This window comes from Monodon monoceros, unplaced genomic scaffold (assembly GCF_005190385.1).
Source record: "Monodon monoceros isolate NGI ecotype Baffin Bay Population unplaced genomic scaffold, NGI_Narwhal_1 Super_Scaffold_13, whole genome shotgun sequence".
NCBI classification, from domain to species: domain Eukaryota; kingdom Metazoa; phylum Chordata; class Mammalia; order Artiodactyla; family Monodontidae; genus Monodon; species Monodon monoceros.
The window spans coordinates 46,034,545-46,053,371 of record NW_021703769.1 but is presented as its reverse complement, the minus strand read 5'-3'; the positions used below and the strand labels follow the sequence as shown (position 1 = coordinate 46,053,371).

General features: G+C 49.2%; 1 protein-coding gene across 1 annotated transcript in view; it reads left to right on the top strand.

Annotated features, from left to right (window-relative positions):
- Positions 1 to 1,826: 1,826 nt before the first annotated feature.
- Positions 1,827 to 18,827, top strand: part of RIN2 (Ras and Rab interactor 2) — a 221,964-nt gene continuing 204,963 nt past the window's right edge. The window contains exon 1 of the mRNA XM_029219461.1: positions 1,827 to 1,997. The gene's annotated coding sequence lies outside the window, so the exon portion shown is untranslated. The remainder of the gene's footprint in view (positions 1,998 to 18,827) is intronic.

The window sequence follows — 18,827 nt, the reverse complement described above, 5'->3', positions numbered from 1 at the left end:
GCACTTTGTCTACAAAACACAATCAATCCGGCGGAAGAAGGGAGAGAAGGAGGAGAGATGTGGGACCAGGTCTGTCTCTGTCTACTTCTCCCTTCTGCCAACGTATCCAACCGCAGAGGAATTCCTGACTGTTCTACCTGCAAAATAAATAAGAATCCATACTTCCCTCCAGCTCCAGTGCCACCACCCTGCTCTGTGCCACCTTCATCTCCAGCCAGGATTATCTCAACAGTCTCCTAACTTGTTTCCACCTTTGCCCCTTACAGTAGACGCTCCTATACAGCATCAGGCCCATCTTTCAGCAATATAGCCAGACCACATCACTCTCCACTCAGACCCTCACGATTTCCAGCCAGTGGCTCAGAGCCTTTTGCCCTAGTTCTCTCCCCAGGTATTCCCTTCCTCACCTGCCCAAATCCCACCTTCTCAAGCAAGCCTCCTCTGACTACCCCACCTGTTGGATCCCACACGCTGCACCACACACTAGCACTCCCCAACCTCCCTATTTGGCCTCCTTATTCTACTTTTTCTTTGGTTCCCTATCACTGACCTCTTCTACCATCCCAGATAATTAACTTATTGATGTTCATGGTTCACGCTCTGCCCCTACTCCCCCAGAAGGCCAGCTCCACCAAGGCAGGGAGATCTTTGTTTCTAATCAGTAACAAAAATCTTTTGTTCCCCAGCTCATCCCAAACATTTGAGCAGTGCCAGGCACATAGCAGGTGCTCAATTCTTTATTGAATGGTTGACTTGGAACAGAAGAGAAGCACAGTGGGCTATGTTTTCTTGGGAGCTGAGCTGAGTACAAATGAAAAATAAATTTGGGGATTTTAGAAGGCAGGATTCACAAGAGCCGACACCAGTGAAATCTAAGTCGCCTCTTTGGCTACTGGTCTGAAGCAGAACAGGAGCAAAAGGTCTTTGTCCGTTTGTTTCCTTCTTCTGCTCTGTCCGAAACAGGTGTCTTTGCGGTTTTTGGTCTTTTTTTTGCGACACCAGCTACTTCGGTAACTCTAACGCTGTTAGGTATTTCTCTGCAAAGCTGCTCTCCCCAGCGGGGAAGTGGGAAAACTCAGCAGCTCACCAGGGACCCGCCCGACTCGGAAGAAAGACGACTGCTGGTTCCTGGCCGACAACCGGCCAGCAGCTCCCCGCCTGTCCGCGTCGCCTCCCCAGGGGTGATAAAGGTTTCCCAGCGCGGAGCCAAACCACATCCCTCCTCCCCGCCGCTCTCGCTCCCGCAGGGCCGGGGCTGGGTGGCCCTGAACACACAGAAACCAACCCAGGCGGCCCCCTACCCAGCGAGAACGAGCAAAACACCTTGCGGCGGGGACACGGCGCGGCCAAACCCGGGACAAAGGGCCGCACCCACGCGGGCCTCCCCAGCTGGGGCTCCCAGACCGCGCGGCGGATCGGGGTCCGCTGGGGGGCGGCGGGGCTCGTCACGGGAAGGGGGTGCAAGCGTGTGTGCTGCCCTGTGATGGGCGGATAGAAAGGAGACTGGGCCGAGTCTCCGAGAACAAAAGTCCGGTCCTCCCCGGGGACTGAGAAGAGCCGGGCGGCGGCGCCGAGGCGGGGCGGGAGCCGGGCCAGCCAAGTTCGCTCCGGGTTAGATCAACTTCCTGGTCCAGCTCTCCTCCCTGCAGCCTGGGTCCCTGGTCCCCGGGTGAGCGCAGAGGCTGCGCGTCCCCGCAGCGGAGGGTGGGCGGTACCGGGGGCGCTGGGGGCCCCGGTCGCGCAGGCGCCTTCCTCTCCCCCTCGGATTCCCCCGCCCCATCCCTCCCGAGCTTGGTAGGGCGGTTGGGGGAGGGGGATGGCTAGAGCTGGAGCCGAGGGAGGGCGGGAGGCAGACACAAAGCCCTTCCCTCGCCTCCACCTCCCCTCCTTCTCTTCCTCCTCCTCCTCCTCCCGGGCGGGGAAAGTCAGCCCCGCGCTAGTCCGCGGGGCCACCGGTCGCCCCCGCCTCCGGGACCTGCGGGGAGGGCCTGCGCGAGGTAAGGGGCGGCGGCAGCGGAGACCCCACCCCCTGTGCCCGCACCCGGCGCGCCGGGAGACTCCTAGACTGGGGCGGGGGCGTTGCGGGGTTCGAGGCACGGGTGCCGCTCCTCGCACGCTCCTCCCCTGAGGCCTGGGGGCAGAGCGAGCGAGCGGCCTCGGGGGTTTTGGGGACGGGCGGGGGAGGGGGGAACAGGGAGTGGGGGCGCCGGGACGGGGGCAGGGTGGGCTTCCGGGCAAGGATCTTAAGCGGACTTCTGCCGGGGTGGGGGTGGTGAGGGGCCGCCGAGGCTGCGGGTGCGGGCGCACGGGGTGTGGGTGCGGGCGCGCGCGGCGGAGGAGGGTAGGGACTTTGGTCGAGTTCTACCTGCGGGGACGCCTACGGGTTGTCAACTGCGCCCCGCGCCGGCACGCGCGGCCCGGAGCGGGGTCGCACGCCTGGGTGCCCGGCGCAGACCGGGTGCGTGCGCTCAGCCCGTGAGCGGGGCGGACGATCGGGCTAGGGATTTTCTCCCTCGGGGGGAGAAGCCGGGCTGGGGGCAATGGGGTTGTCGCGGTGATTGATGGCAGGCGGAGGAGGAGCCCGGGTTCCTGCCGGGAAGCAAGGGGGCCACTTTCCCACTTTGCGGCCTCCTCGCCCCCACCCCCACCCCCCGGGCTTGGCCTCGGCTCCCACCAGCGCAGCGTCCACCCACCCGCGCCCCTCGACGGCCGCGGGACGGCGGGGAGTTTGCAGAATTCAGCTTTAAAGCCTGTGATGTGTTGCCAAGAAATACAGGGCGCGACCGACCCCCTGGGCCCTAACCGGCGCCTCGCTTCTCCTCTGAGCTCTCAGATCCTGGGGCGGGGGGGTGGAGGTGGGGGCTTTCCTAAGGCAGCAGAGGAAGCCGCGCACGAACCCGAGCGCTGTGGAGCGGTAGTTTCTTGCAGGCCTGAGGGTTTCAGGCACAGTGGGATTTCTTAGGAACATGCTGTCATCAACAAGGAAACCCCAGAGCACTCTTCGGACCAACAGGACTTTGTAAATATTGCAGCAAAAGCAAACATCTGGCGGAAATCGGTCATTAAGAAAAATAGTGTTTTAATGCGATATTGAAAAACATCAAATTTCGTGTAAAAAATCCACAGTGAACAAAATATCAACATTTTACATCAAGTCCTATGACCTTGCATCATTGTTCAATGGAAGCAGTGTTTCCAGTCGCCCTCAGTTTATCTGGACCCCACCTGGGGGTTTATGAGGCTTGACAGTGGCATGCAGCAGATATGCAATGCCGACTTTGTATATAGTCATGGGTTTTTTTGGTTTTACTATGAAATTTTTTTAAATTGAAGTATATAGTTGATTTACAGTGTGTTATTTTCAGGTTACAGCAAAGTGATCAATTACACACACACACACACACACACACATATATATATATTCAGATTCTTATCCCTTTTAAGTTATTTTTTAGACTGTGGAACTCTTACTAACTTTTTACCCAGGTCAGATATGCGAGAGTATTTTGACGAGTGGACATAAAGTTGGGCATTTTCTCTTTTGCAACGTGTCTCTAGAACAATCGTGCAGTCCCTGCTCTGGCACCTCCACAGAGGGCATCGGGGGCCGTGGGTTGGGAGGGGCCGGGGGGGGGAGACTCACATTTGGGACTCTAGAAAGTAGGCTGGTGGTTGACAGGAGCTTTGGGGTTTGGGGACTCCGCCTTCAGCATTTGGAGTCTGGGGATGTGAGAAGACCAACCTGCTGCTGTGACCTCTTTGTCTGGAGACACTGTCCCACAGACAGGTTATCTGAGTAGAGAAGGAGCCCTAAAAAGTCCACCCTTGACTCCCCACTCCAATGCAGGGGAAGATGGGAGCAGTTTGACTCCCAGGTCTGTGGTATGCGCTTGTTTAGAGATAACTTCCCAGCAGCCCCCTTTTCCCGGCCTGAGGTCCTCCTCCCCTTGGCCAAATTCAAGGGCCACTACCCACAACAAAGAGGAGTTCCTTCTCCAGAAATACCTCTTTTCAGAGGTAAATCCTCCCCCTCTGCTTGGAGGAGACAGATAACTCATTTCTCCTCTCTCCAAGGGCAGTCACCACTGGGAGGTCAACCTCAACTGGGCCCAAGCAGCACACACGGCCTGCATTCCATCATTTTGCTCCGTGTCCCATTCCCCTCGTATATCCAGTCCTCCTGATGATCCTTCAAGATTCCTAGTGGTTTCAGCTGGGAAGGATTCCCTGGTACGGCACCAGAATTCCTTGGGTGTGTATTACTTATGAGCAGTATGCAATGGCCGCCATTTGCCCACGGTGAACTTCCTAAGGGTGAGAGCCAGCTCCAAGTTCTAACACTTAAGGAATGGGTGTTGAACAAGTGAACAGAAGTATCCCCCTGTAAAAAGCATTTTGAGGAGTTACAGGGCAATAAGTATATCCTTAGCAGATAATATTTTTTTAATGTCACTATTATTGCCCTTGACATTTTATTTTTTTAATATTTATTTATTTATTTGTCTGCACCAGGTCTTAGTTGCGGCACGCGGGATCTTCGTTGCCACGTGAGGGATCTTTAGTTGCAGCATGTGGAGTCTTTTAGTTGTGGCATGCAGCATTCTAGTTCCCCAACCAGGGATCGAACCCGGGCCCCCTGCATTGGGAGCGTGGAGTCTTAACCGCTGCACCACGAGGGAAATCCCAGCAGATAATGTTTTTATAGTGCTTTATAAAATGCTTGTCCAGATAATATCTCAGTTGTTTCTCACAACAATACTAACAATTCCATTTGGTAGGTGGGAAAACAGAGGCCTGGAGAGGTCAAAGCACCAAAGTTGGAACCAGGGCTCCAGGCCCAGTAATCATTTTGCTGAACCACTGCTGACTTGCTAGAGGTGGCCCTGCTCAGATGCACATCCCACGCAGTGTATGTCCAGAGCAGAATTTACACAGTGGTGTTTTAGGAGGCAGTTTTACTAAGGAATTACTAGAGTTACTCGCGTAAAATGCTTTAGAGAAATGCTAGAGTTAAGCAGGTTTTCCACTGCAGGACTTTTCAGTGCCTTTATTATCATTATGTGCATTGGGACTCTTTAGGATGACTCCATAACATGTAATGTTTGCCAGCTTCTTTTGGCCACAGAACCATGGAACATCTTCCGGATCCAGTGTTCTAAGGGGTCGACTTGAGGAAATGTTGCTTGGTTCACTCAAAACCTTCTGACATCTAGGCAGTGTTCAAGGACCACTGGTGTGCAGAATAGTAAACAAATGTATGTTCTGGACATTTAAAAGGCACAGTAATAACCCCCTTGTAAATTTAGAGTAAATTGTTGGTTCCCCAGCTTCTGTGCATCTGATTAACACGAGTCAGTTCTCCCGGGTTTGATCAGATCTGAGGGAACTGGAGGAGTTGGGTAGACAATGCAGACAGGCCCTAGAGAGCATGGGCCCTTCATGCTGCCAGAAGCAGGCAGAGCTCACCCAGCCTCCCCGGAGAACCCCTCAGATGCAGCTGTTTCTACGGAGTGGCCGCTTAGGGCCTCTTGTCCTGATGGTGGCTCGTCTTGGTTGACGGCACCCATTGAGTGGGAAATACAGTTGCCTCCCTTCTTCTCTCCCTGGGAGCTGTGGATCCTGTAGGGCATCCGTGTCTACATTTACTCATGAAGAGGAAGCGACGGTCACTGTCTGAGTGCCTGGGATTAGAAACAAAGGGCTGTTAACGTCATCCGTCATCCAGGTCCCCCACTGCAGGAGGTGCAGCCCCCAATTCAGACACACCCATTGTTTGAAATTGTTTTGAATTAGAGCGGGCCTGCAATCCACTGTGAGGTACTTTTCACAGATCAGTAACCCTGGCTGTTCAGGCTTTATTGCATTTAGGAGAGGAGATGAACAGTGGATTCCAGAGTTCGTATTTCAGGGATTCAGAGGAGAGTGGTGGGTTTGGAGGAGCCTTGGGAAAGGTGATGCCGTGATCAGAGAGAGGCTGGGTGAATTTAACGTCCGTCTGCTTTTGGATGGAGACATTTCTAGGTTTCCAGTGCTGAGCAAATTATCTTCCATTTTGTTTCATAGATGTTTCCAAAGCACAGAATCTAAGCAGCTCATTTAGAGATCTGTAATTGAATAGGGTGGTGTCACAGAGGTCAAGGAAAGGAATGCTTTGAGAAAAATGGACCTATCAGATGGGATGGGTGTTCGTGAGAGGAGGATGTGTGTGCGTGTGTGTGTGTGTGTGTGTGTGTGTGTGTGTCCTTCTGCATGTGTGGCCAAGGAAGAGAGTGGGGAGGAAATACTGAGTGTGATTTCCAACCCGCTGAGTTTTGAAGTCCTGTATGTTACCTGATAGAAATTGTCAATAAGCAGGCAGAGTCAGGGGGTCACGGGGGTGCTGTGGGGGACTGGAGCAGGGGAGTTGGTGAACTCACCCAGAGAGAGGCCACGGGCCAAGCAGAATGGCGTCAAGGTAGAACCTAGAAGCCCACATCCAGGTCCAGGGAAGGAAAGAGAAAGAGCCTGCATTGATGATGAGCCGGACAACCCAGAACTTTCAACCCACTAGTTCCTGGCCAGCATGTGTTGTGATTGGCCAGGGCCCAGGCTTACCCCAGGTTGTGAATTTTTTTTTAACAGACATCATATTAGTTTCAGGTATATAACTTAATGATTCAATATTTCTATATATTGTGAAATGATCACCATAAGTCTAGTTAACATCCATCACTGTTGAGTTACAGAATTTTTTTTCTTGTGATGAGAACCTTTAAGACCTATTTGCTTTCAGCAACTTTCAAATATGCAATACAGTATTATTAACTATAGTCACCATGCTGTTCATTACATTCCATGACTTATTTATTTTATACCTGGAAGTTTGTACCTTTTGACCATCTTCACCCATTTCTTCCCCGCCCCTACCCCCTGCACCTGCAACTCTGGCAACCAGCAATCTGTCCTCCGTATCTATGAGCTTGGTTGTGTGTGTGTGTTTTTAAGATTCCATATATAAGGGAGACCATAAGGTGTTTGCCTTTCTCTGTCTGACTTATTTCACTTAGCATGATGCCCTCAACGTCCATTCATGTTGCTGCAAATGGCAAGATTTCATTCTTTTTGATGGCTAGATAATGTTCCATTATATATATGTACCGCATCTTTATCTGTTCATCCATCAGTGGACACTTAGGTTGTTTCCATATCTTGGCTATTGTAAATAATGCTGCAGTGAACATGGGGTGCAGATATCTTTTCAAGTTAGTGTTTTCATTTTCTTTGGATAAATACCCAGAAGTGGAATTGATGGATCATATGGCAGTTCTAGTTTAAATTTTTTGAGGAACCTCCGTACTGTTGTCTATAGTGGTTGCAGCAATTTACATTCCCACAAATAGCACACAAGTGTTCTCTTTTCTCCACATTCTCACCAGTATTTGTTATCTCTTGTCTTTTTGATAATAGCCATTCTAATGGGTGTGAGGCGATATCGAATTTCCCTCATGATTAGTGATGTTGAGCATCCTTTCATATGCCTGTTGGCCATCTGTACATCTTTGGAAGAATGTTCAGATCCTCTGCCCATTTTTTAATCAGATTGTATGATTCTTTTGCTATTGAGTTGTATGAGTTCTTTTTGTATTTTGGATATTAACCCCTTATCAGATATATGATTTGCAAATATTTCCTCCCATTCAGTAGGTTGCCTTTTCATTTTGTTGATGGTTTCCTTTGCTGTGCAGAAGCTTTTTAGTTTGATGTAGTGCCACCTTGTTTGTTTGTTTATTGTTTTTGTTGCCCTTGCTTTTGGTGTCAGATCCAAAAAATCATTGCCAAGACTGATGTCAAGGAGCTTGCCACCTATGTTTTCTTCTAGGATTGTTATGGTTTCAGGTCTTATGTTCAAGGCTTTAATCCATTTTGAGTTAATCTTTGTGTATGGTGTAAGACAGTGGTCTAGGTTCATTGTTTTGTATATGGCTGTCCAGTTTTCCTGACATCATTTATTGAGGAGACTGTCCTTACCCGTTTTTAAAATTCTTGGCTCCTTTGTTGTAAATTAATTGACCATATACGTGTGGGTTTATTTTGGGGCTCTCTTTTCTGTTCCATTGATCTAATGTGTCTGTTTTTATGGCAATACTGTACTGTTTGATCATGATAGCTTTGTAATATAGTTTGAAATCAGCAAACTTGATGCCTCCAGCTTTGTTCTTCTTTCTCAAGATTGCTTTGGCTATTTGGGGTCTTCTGTGGCTCCATACAAATTTTAGGAGTGTTCTAAATATTTCTGTGAAAAATGCCATTGGAATTTTGGTAGGGATTGCATTGAACCTATAGGTTGCTTTGGGTAGTATGGGCATTTTTAACAATGTTAGTTCTTCCAGTCCATGAGCACAGAATATCTTTCTGTTTAATCCCTGAGAAATGTGGAGTGTCAGCTGAGAGTGTGAATAGATCCGCATCAGTTAATACCAGCAAACTGACTCTACAGAATTGTCACGTATTGAATGAATGAGTGATTAAATGACACTGTTTTTGGTAGTAGAAACTTTTAAAACTTGCTAATGCTATGGTGAAAGTCTAAATAGAGCCATTTTGCAGAAGTTTCTTAAAAGATAAAGTTGGATTTGAGGAGGAGCAGGGGATGAAGTTATGGGCACTCCATGTGAGATGTCTTATTCTGGTCAAGAATCTTTGGTGGCAAGGAACCCCATTAGTAACTTTGAATAAGCCCAAAAGTTGTAGGAGGGTTTATGAAGGTATGCCGATTTGTTTAAGCCATCATTTTTTTTTTTTTTTTGGCAAAAATCTTTATTTTAAAACCTAAAGGAAAGAATCACATTCCACTCCAACAGCTTTACCGGCTTTTTAGCAGTGATTTCAATGATGTTGCTGTGCTTCATAGTGTACAAATGAGAAACTAACTTAGGAAGTGCATTACCAAACTTGGGTCTACTCGCCCACTGCACAGCAAAGCCAGTCTACTGACACCAAGTTGTGGTGAAGGAAAGTGTGGTGTTTATTTGCAGGGCACCAAGCAAGGAGAATGCCTGTGCTCAAAATACCTGAACTCCCTGATGGCCTTCAGACAAGGGTTTTTCAAGGCAACGTTAGGGGTAGGGGTCATAGGCTACATGGTCAGCTCGTGGACGTTCTTCTGATTGATTGGTGGTGAGGTGACAAGGTGATGTTTCTGGAATCTCAATCATCAATCTTCTGGTTCCAACGAACATGTAGACATCATGTAGTTGCCGTCCTCCACCTGGATGGGGGTCTTAGTTTTTGCAAAACAACTCAAAGATATGCATCAGATGTTAGCTATATCCCTTGAGGAGGAACTAGGAGTCCTGTGGCTGTTTTATGGCTGAATTGTTGTTTAAGCTATTATTACTTTTCTTGTTGGACTGCTTTTCCTTTGTTTCTGCATTTTCTCACTTCTCTAATTATTCACTACCTGACTCTGCTCTTTGGAACTCGTGGAAGGCCTAGGAGACTAAAATTTTTTTACAGACAAGAAGTGCGGGACTCTGAGGTCTCATACCTCTGAAGGCCCTGCAGGGCCCTGCTTGGTTTCAGGTGTTCTAATTACTGTGCGCTTCTGTCTCATTTGTATTTGATCATGACTTGTGGTCAAGTGACAGTCAACGGAGTTATTATGTAATTCCCCCACTTGCTTGAAATTCTCGAAAGTTGAGCATTTTAAAGATAAGGCTTGGGTGAAACATTTGTATTTTACCATTTTTAATGAGTTAAGTCTATTTTAATTGAGTAGGTTAAGTCTAATTGAGTAGGTTAAAATTGAATTAAGTCTATTTTAATTGAGTAGTAAATGAGATAAATGACAGGTATTTTAGATTTCATGTATATGATTTCATGTTAGGTCAGACATGCAAAATACAGAAATCCAAACATTCAGCTAGTTGAAATATTAGCTCGATGAACTTTATTTGCTTTAAAAAGCTTTTCTTTTTTTCCTTTATTGACGATATCACCACAGGTTTTATTACAAATATCTAGCTCCCCATTGCATTTAAACTCAGGTTTGAGTACAAGAACATTTTTGAAAAATGAACTGAGGCAGATGTGTCTCCTGGATGGTTAGGGAGGGGCACCTTCACAGGTCAAATTGCTCCTGGACCCTGTGTCCCCAGAAATCAGCCAAGACCCCCCCATGACCCCGCAGGGCCAAAACCAGAGACCGTATCTCTGTAACCAGCCTGGGGTTTGGCTGCCTTCAACATGTGGCGACAGAAAGTGAGATGTCATCTAAACAACCATCCTCGTCTCACGATCCAGACTTTGTTCAACTAAGTGCTGTGCATTCGTGACTTTTTATCACACAAATACTTTAACCTTCCATGTAGTCAAATGCCTGGACTTTTCCTATGGATTTCTTTAATGGGCTCCTGTGCGTAGAAATCCTTTCTGCGTCCTCAGTCAGCGAGCCATGTACAGTTTCTTCTTACCTTGATGCTTTCAGTTTCACAGATGACTGTTGAAATTCATTTGGAATCATTTGGCAGATGGTTTGTGAAGTAAGGATGCAACTTCATTCTTTTTGGTCCCCACTAGTTTACCCAAAGGCCCAGCGTCATTTGGTGAATGAACCCATCTCTCCCCAACTCTGTAAAACATGCTGTATTTGGCTGAGCAAATCCCACTCCACTTTTCGCCTCTTTATCTTTCTTTCCTTTTGTCCCCCAGATTTTCTTGGCAATGTTCGCCTTAATTCTTCCCATTGGTTTTATTCCATGGCGTTAGTTTGGAATTGTATTAGGCCTAGCCACTGATTTGGGAAGACCTGAGACATCGTTTTTGATCCTCTGCCCCCAGTAGTTGAATTAGAGCCTGTAGGCATTTCTTGGGCAGATTCAGGCCTCACTGATTTCCTAGGCAGCAGGATGCCTGGGGGAGAAGATACAAACCTGGGCTGGTCCTGCAGGGATGTGGTTGCTTTTGGTTTCAGTGATGCTGGGAGGTGTGGGTCCTGGCTGACTTCCGGGATGGGCGCCAATGTTCCTTTGGGATCTGACCTCTGCGAGTATCCCTCTGTAATTCCCGGCCCGAAGGGCCCCTGGCCTTGAAGGGGATACTTACAAACACTGGTGAGGACAGGGCAGGGTGGTCAGTGTTCCACTCATGTGACTTAGTCCAAGCTCATACCGCTCGCCACATGACAGGCCAGTAAATGGAGAGACGAGTTGTTGGGGGAAGGAATGGTGACTTTATTTGGAAAGCCAGCCGACTGAGAAGATGGTGGACTTGCGTCCCAAAGAGCCATCCCCCTCTCTTGCACTCTGTTTCCCTGGGACTGTGGTACCTCCTGGGGGTGGAGTCATGTCAAAGAGCAGGGGGCTGGCAGAGGGCAGCAACCTCCTTCTTCCATTCAAGGGTGGCGTGGTTGCACATAGAAGGGGCACTTCCTCCTGTCCTGGGTGTCACAGAGGAGCACAGCGGAAGGGATTAGCTGGATGGACGGGGTGGTGGGTGTTAGCTGGTATCCACTGGGTTTGGGGTAGAGGAGGGTCCAGTGCAAAGAACAAGAACCAGGAGGAGTGTGGACGTTTGGGGGAAGAATGCATCGTTCACTGTGGCTCCACTATGGACCCAAGCTTCCCCGCCTGTGAAGTGTGGAGAGAGGGAAGCCGTGGTCCAGGCCCTCTGAGGGCTCCTAGACCAGGGAGGCAGGTGCTTCACATGCGGGACCAGCAGAGGCCGGCTTAGGGCAGCATCATGTCCTGAAGACCCAGACCGTGTGGACAGATGGAGAGGGTCTCGGAGGGAAAGCTGTCGTCAGCTGCCCTGGGTGGAACAGCTCAGGCCCTGCGGGGAATTGTGCTCTATTTTTGATCTAAGTAGAATCTCAGCTTCCTTTGTCTATAAAAGGAGATAAGGGGACATCTTCACAGGAAAGTTCTGGAGACAGTGTGGGACCCAGGAGAGTGGCCGGATCCGAGGCTTACTGGACGCAGGCATCGTTGTGCCCCCTCGCGGGTCAGTCTTTGGCTGCCCCAAGCGCTTCTGGCTCCCGCACGCAGTCCGAGCAGGGCCCGTCAGCCTGAAGGCTGTCCTCCTGCAGAGACAGGGGTGCCGGCGGTGGGAGGGAAGACGTGTTTGAAAGTGGTACAGGGACCCGCACAGACCTTGACCTGGGACGCTTGTTCTCAGCCCCACAGAAGCCGGCAGGGTGGGTGGTTGGAAGATGGTCCCTCCTCCATTTCTTGGGATGGTGCGAGGCACAGGAGTTTCTTACTAACCCCCTGCTGTGAGGGATAATGTGTGCGGCTTACTGGCCCATGGTGGTCACACTGGCTCACCAGAAACCATCTCTGAAGCTTCCTCACCATGTTGATTTCCCTCAGTTCTGCCCTCAGATCTTATTGGAAATAGTCAACATAATCACAGGATGCCTGTAACTATGCAAAGAGCCTTCGTGGACATAGTTAGCCCTTGGTTTCTACCACTGTTGGCTCCCAGTTCCTTGAAGACTGGTGAGGTATAGGACAGGGGACATTGAGAACCTCAGGGAACTTTAAGATCTGAAGAGCTTCTTAATCCTGTCAGGAGACGACAACATAAATCCTCACCGTCCCGGCCAGTCACTAAATATACCTAAGCATCTGAGCGCATTCGTACCTGCACCTTCCATCTTTTCTGTGCTGTAGTCCCCCTCCCCCCCCCCCCCTCCCCCCCCAGCTCTGGTAGTTTGCACCAGCCCCACAGTGGAAGCGTAAGACCATGGACTTGTGAATTGCTTCAAACTAGCCAATCACAGGAGGCTTCAGAGATGAATGAAACCCATGGCTACCAGGGGCTGCGATTCAACCTGCAGACCCTCCCGTGATAAGGAGTCCACTCACCTGCTCTTCTGAGAACCCAGCAGCTGGAATAAGGGTTGCGACAGAGAAGCCAGAATTACATGACAGTACCACGTGGTCTGAGATGAGATTTTTTTTTTTAACTGAGTACAGTTGATTTACAATGTTGTGTTAATCACTGCTGTACAGCAAAGTGACTCAGTTATACATACATATGCACTTTGTAAAATATTCTTTTCCGTTATGGTTTATCATAGGGTATTGAATATAGTTCCCTGTGCTATACAGTAGGACCTTGTTGTTTATCCATCCTATATATGCTAGCTTACATCTGCTGACCACAACCTCCCACTCCGTCCCTCCCCCAACCCCCTCCCCCTTGGCAACCACAAGTCTATTCTCTATGTCCGTGATTCTGTTTCTGTTTCATAGACATTTCTGTCATATTTTAGATTCCACATATAAATGATATCATATGGTATTTGTCTTTCTCTTTCTGACTTACTTCACGTAGTATGATAATCTCTAGGTCCATCTGTGTTGCTGCAAATGGCATTATTTTGTTTTTTATGGCTGAGTAGTATTCCATTGTGTGTGTGCGTGTGTGTATGTGTGTGTGTGTATATATATATATATATACATACCACATCTTCTTTATGCATTCATCTGTCAGTGGACATTTAGGTTGTTTCCATGTCTTGGCTATTGTGAATAGTGCTGCTGTGAACGTAGGGGTGCGTGTATCTTTTTGGATTATAGTTTTGTCTGGATATATGCCCAGGAGTGGGATTCCTGGATCATATGGTGGGTCTATTTTTAGTTTTCTGAGGAACATCCACACTGTTTTCCGCAGTGGGTGCACCAACTTACATTCCCAGCAACAGTGTAGGAGGATTCCCTTTTCTCCACACCCTCTGCAGCTTTTGTTATTTGTACACTTTTTAATGATGGCCATTCTGACCAGTGTGAGGTGATACCTCATTGTAGTTTTGATTTGCATTTCTGTAATAATTAGTGATGTTGAGCATCTTTTCATGTGCATATTGGCCATCTGTATTCTTTGGAGAAATGTCTATTTAGGTCTTCTGCCCATTTTTGGATTGCATTGTTTGTTTTTCTGTTGTTGAGTTGTATGAGCTGTTTGTATTTTGGAAATTAAGCCCTTGTAGGTCGCATCATTTTCAAGTATTTCTGAGATGAGATTTTAAACATTATGATTCAAGCTCTCAAGAGATCTATCACTAGATCTAATTTTAACTATCGATATAAGGTAGAAATATCTATTTCTTAGTTTTTTCCTAAGGTATTTTTCATTTAGTGTAAGTATCAAGAAACCATTAAAATAAGAATTGCAAGAGAAAAAAAATGATCAACTGTAAGGGTAGAAGAAAATGAATAGTTTGAAAATGTAGCATTTTCACTTCTGTTTTTCCATAAGTCCATTTAAAGTTCTGGGTCTTAGTTGTTGTTTACTGTTCTGTGGGATTCTCTGTACATCCCGTGAAAGATGATACATCCCGTGAAAGTATGGAAGGCTTCAGGGTAAGCTGTACTCAGTTCTTCCAGAGAGAGAAAAAGAGCCTGGCATAAGAACCAAGACTTTGTAGTTCTCAAAGATGTTGATGCTTTTATAGATTAAACAGCATTCTAGAAACAGAGATAAAAATCAATAAATTATGGCAAAGTAGTTGTTAAAGGTTGACTGAACTGAAGGTACTTATACAGCTGCATGATTATTATGTAATTTAGCAAAACTGCCTTTGAGGAAACATTTTTTGGTGAGTGCTAGGAAAATGGACCAAACTATTAAGCCATTTGACTTCAAGCACGTTTACACACCATGTGAAAACCCAGCACAGAAGCAAGGAGAAAACCCTCTGACTGATAAAGCATTTTCCAATAAACTTAACGTTTAACAGAAAAGGTCTTCGAATGGACGGTGAGGGGACACGATCTGCCTTGCCCTCTGTCTCGAGGAGGGGATGTGGAATCTTGTTTTTCCTGTAGCGTTGCTTTGGCTCGGCCACAACCATGCTCTACAATCCATTGACCCTGCCACCTGGTCACTGCCCCTCGTCCACGTCACATCCTCACCTGCGTCCTTCTCAGCCTGGATCTCGGGGTCTGGGGTTATAGCTGTTCCTTTGCATAAACCTTAATTTTCTTGTCTCTCTCAGGGGACTCCCCCAACTGAATCCAAACCCTGGTCTGTGTCTGCACCAGGCAGGCGGACAGGCTGGAAAACCACGGGCGCGTTGAGGGTTTCTGGCCGTTGATCTCAAGGGCTCCTGTTCCATTTATCAGTCCATCTGCTCTTCTCTTCAGATCAGATTTGACAGACTTAAAAAAAAAAAAAATCACATTCACATATATACGGGAGATAAAGTTTCAGAAACTAACACTGCTCTGATGTTTCCTTTTCCCTTCTCTCTGACCCTATCCTATTTCATTTACTTAAAGTGTGCTGATGGTGACCGTCTAAATCGATTTCACAGCCCACTAATGGGCTTGGAAAAAAAGAAGCCCCGGACTATTTCATGCTGATTCCTCCCTTCTAGAACCTCCCACGCACTTCTCGCGCTCCTCAACTCGCAGTTGATGACCTTACTTCTAATTTCACCGAGATGCTAGAATTAGAACTTCCATGACTCCTGCCCTGAAACTACCAACAGACCTGCCCCTGGATGCACCTGCTGTGTCCCCCTCCTGCCACGATGGATAGATCGTCTGTCCTCCTCTCTGGGGCCCACCCCTGCGCTGGTGCAGTGGACCCCAACTTTTCCCCATACTCGAGGACATCCCTCCCACAGTGGCTCCCTCTGTGTCCTGGATCACCAGTTTCCTGGCGTCTCTCCCGACTCACTTCCGTCCAGGTACAGTCATACCGTCGTATCACCCATCTTTAGAGAAGCTTCCCCTGACCCCACACCTGCCTCCCACTCCTCCCTTTTCGCAGGGGTGTGTTCCCTGTCCCCACTCCCCCGTCCATTCTTTCCTAGACCCGCTCCCATCAAGGTCTTGTAACCCCATCTGACCTTGTCAGGGGCACCCGTGACCTCCACGTTGCCACATCCCGTGGCCAGTTTTTGGTCCCCATCTCCCTCCGTCTTCCAGTAGCATCAGACACAGGTACCCACCCTTCCTTCTTACATATACTTGGCTTTCAACACCACACTTTCCCTCGCTTTTCCTGCTTCGCTGGGGGCTCCTTCCCAGCCTCCTTTGCAAACCCCCCCCCCCGCCATTTCCTTAATCCCTGACCATCGAGTGCCTTGGGGCTTAGTCCTTGGTCTCTTTTAGTTGATTCTTCCGCTAGGCGATCTCATCCAGCCTTGCTGCTCTCAATCCCACCTGCGTGTGATGGTTTCCAAGTCAAGCCTCCCCGAAACTGCAGCCGCTCTTGGGTGCCCAGTGGCCTCTTGGGTATCTCCGCTCAGTGGGCTCGTAGGAATCTGAGAGTGGATGTGTCCCAAGCGGACTCCTTGTCCTGCCCGCCTGGTCCTGCCCTCTCCTCTCATTTCCCCGGTTCATCCAGTAGGTCCATTCTCCCAGGTTTTCAGGCTCAACACCATGGACTGTCCCCCTACCCCAATATCTTGCATCCAGTCCCTCAGCAGGTTTGATCAGCTCTGCCTTCAAGCAGTATCCCTGAGCTGTCCACATGTCGCCCGCCCACTGCCACCACCTCTAAGCCCCCATCGTCTCTTACGTGGAGTCCTGCAGTGTCCGCCTGACGCACGGCCTTGCTCTGTTCTTGCCTCCCTGCAGTGTTTCTCTCCACAGGGTACTCACAGCCGACTTCTAAAAACATGTCACTGCCTTTCCTTCCAGTTTTCATCTCACTCTGAGTAAAACCCACAGCCTTCTCTACAACCCACAAGTCCCTTTATGGCCAGGGCTCAGCACCCGTCTCCCCTCCCCTCCCGCCCTCCCAAGAGGTGGTAAGCCTGCCCCCGTCCCAGCCCTGTCCGGCTCCTCCTTAGCCAGGGATGGGCTCCCTCCAGATCCCCACGTGACCCGCCCTCACTGCCTCTGGTCTCTCCCGAGCATCACTGCAGAGACGGTGTCCCTGACCGCCCCGTGAAAAACAGCAAATCGACCCACGCCCTCCTCTGTTCTCCCGGCATCTGTTTGCACCTGACACGCGCTGGGCAAGTCGGGGGTTCGTCTGGTTTGTCCCCAGAGTAGTGCTGGCATATCTATAGCAGGTACTTAATAAAAACTTCTTGAATTAAATAGTGAAGGCACAAAGAATCCTGAAGCTTGGGTGGGGTGACTAAAGGGCCAAAATATCCCTTTGGGCTAAAAATAAAAGTTCGCCTGTTGTGAGGCAGCTTTCCAGTTTCCTGCCGGAGACGCTGCCCGCTTGGCTGCACCAGCCCAGGGCACGGGGGCCGTGCTGTGGAATCAGGAAGAACACGAGCCTTGGAAGCTCTTTCTCTTGATTCTTTTCCCCAAACCCTGGAAAAAGTTTCTGCAAGAGAGATTTTTTTAAGTGTAAGTACATGCAGTGCTCAACTTTAAGACAGAGATAAAGACATTTGGAAATTTGAATGCAGCCTCCGGAAGGATCGGAGGGCTGGGCCGAGGGACTGGGATGCTTACAGCTAATAAAGGCTCCAGACCCGGGAGAGTTGCTTCCGTCCTCCGGAAGAGGACGCCGCCCTGCAAACCCCGGTGACAGACAAGTTTCAACCCACGCACGTGACTCGAGGGGCCAGGCAGGACCGCTACATAATTTGTGGGGCTCAATGCAAAATGAAAATGGGGGCGCCCTGGTCAAAAATTATGAAAAATTTCAAGGAGGTGTCAGAGCGTTAAACCAAGAGTGAGGCCTTCCTGAACGCAGGGCCTGTGCGACCACGCGGGCCACTCGCCACGGGGCTCGCCACGGGCCACGTGAGACATGAGCGTCCGCTGACCAGGGCTTCAAGGTCCAGCTGAGGAGCACATCAGCCAGGGACACCGAGCGCCTGTGAGATGGTTACCCCCTGTGTTGTCCCTTGGGACACAGGAAGTGGTTTTATTTTCCCTCTTTTCTTCAGATCGTAGACCCGAGGCACAGAGAGGTTAAGTAACTTGTCTGTGGTCACAAAGTGTGAGAATGGAAGAGCCGAAATTCAAAGCTGCTCTGTCAAATGCCAGGACCTACACTCTTAGCCACACCCATCACATCTCCAGAGCATCTCTTTGTGGAAATACAAAGGTGTATTAGAGCTGCCGTTAACTCCCTCTGGAGGTGCCAAGGACAGAACCGGTCTGGGCCCCTCTCCTACCTTCTGGTGGCCTTGGGCAATCCTCAGCCTGAGGACGCAGGGCTCCAGTCTCCACCTGCATCCTCCAGTGACGTCCTCCCTCTGCGTCCGCACATGGCCTTCCCTCTGCACGTGTCTGTGTCCAAATTTGCCCCTTTTATGAGGACCCGGGTCACGCTGGATTAGGGACTTAAAGACCTCATCTTGACGAAATCAGCATAGACCCTATTTCCAAATAAGGGCCCATTCTGTGTGGTGCTGGGGATCAGAACCCCACTGATCTTTTGCAGGACACATAATTCAACCCATAACAGGATGTAAAGTTGGAAAATGATCAAATATGCAGGAAGTGTGACCAGTGCACACGGTCAGAAGTAGAGTCAGGCATTCTCGGTGGTGAGTAGTTACTCTGTGGTCAAAGCGCCCGATAGGAATCACCTCACTCCTGCCTTCCTGCTTTGTTCTCAGGGCAGGGAGTCCTCGGCACCCGCCCAGAAGTGGAGGAAGCCGAGAATGGGAGCCGAAGGCTTAAGGAAATGACAGGTGAAGTGGGTGGATCTCGACTGCTGGTTTGGAGGTGTGCTGTCTGTTAAACCTGCAGCGCTGGGTGCCAGGGTCCCTGGAGAGTCAGCCCTTAACCAACCACAGCTTCTCCTTCTGCTGCCTCAGGGAGTGCTAGAGACCAAATGACTGGATTTGGGAGATGAGTAATAGAACTTCCAAATTCCTAATAATGCAGATTCTGATCACAGCCTATTAAAAATATCAT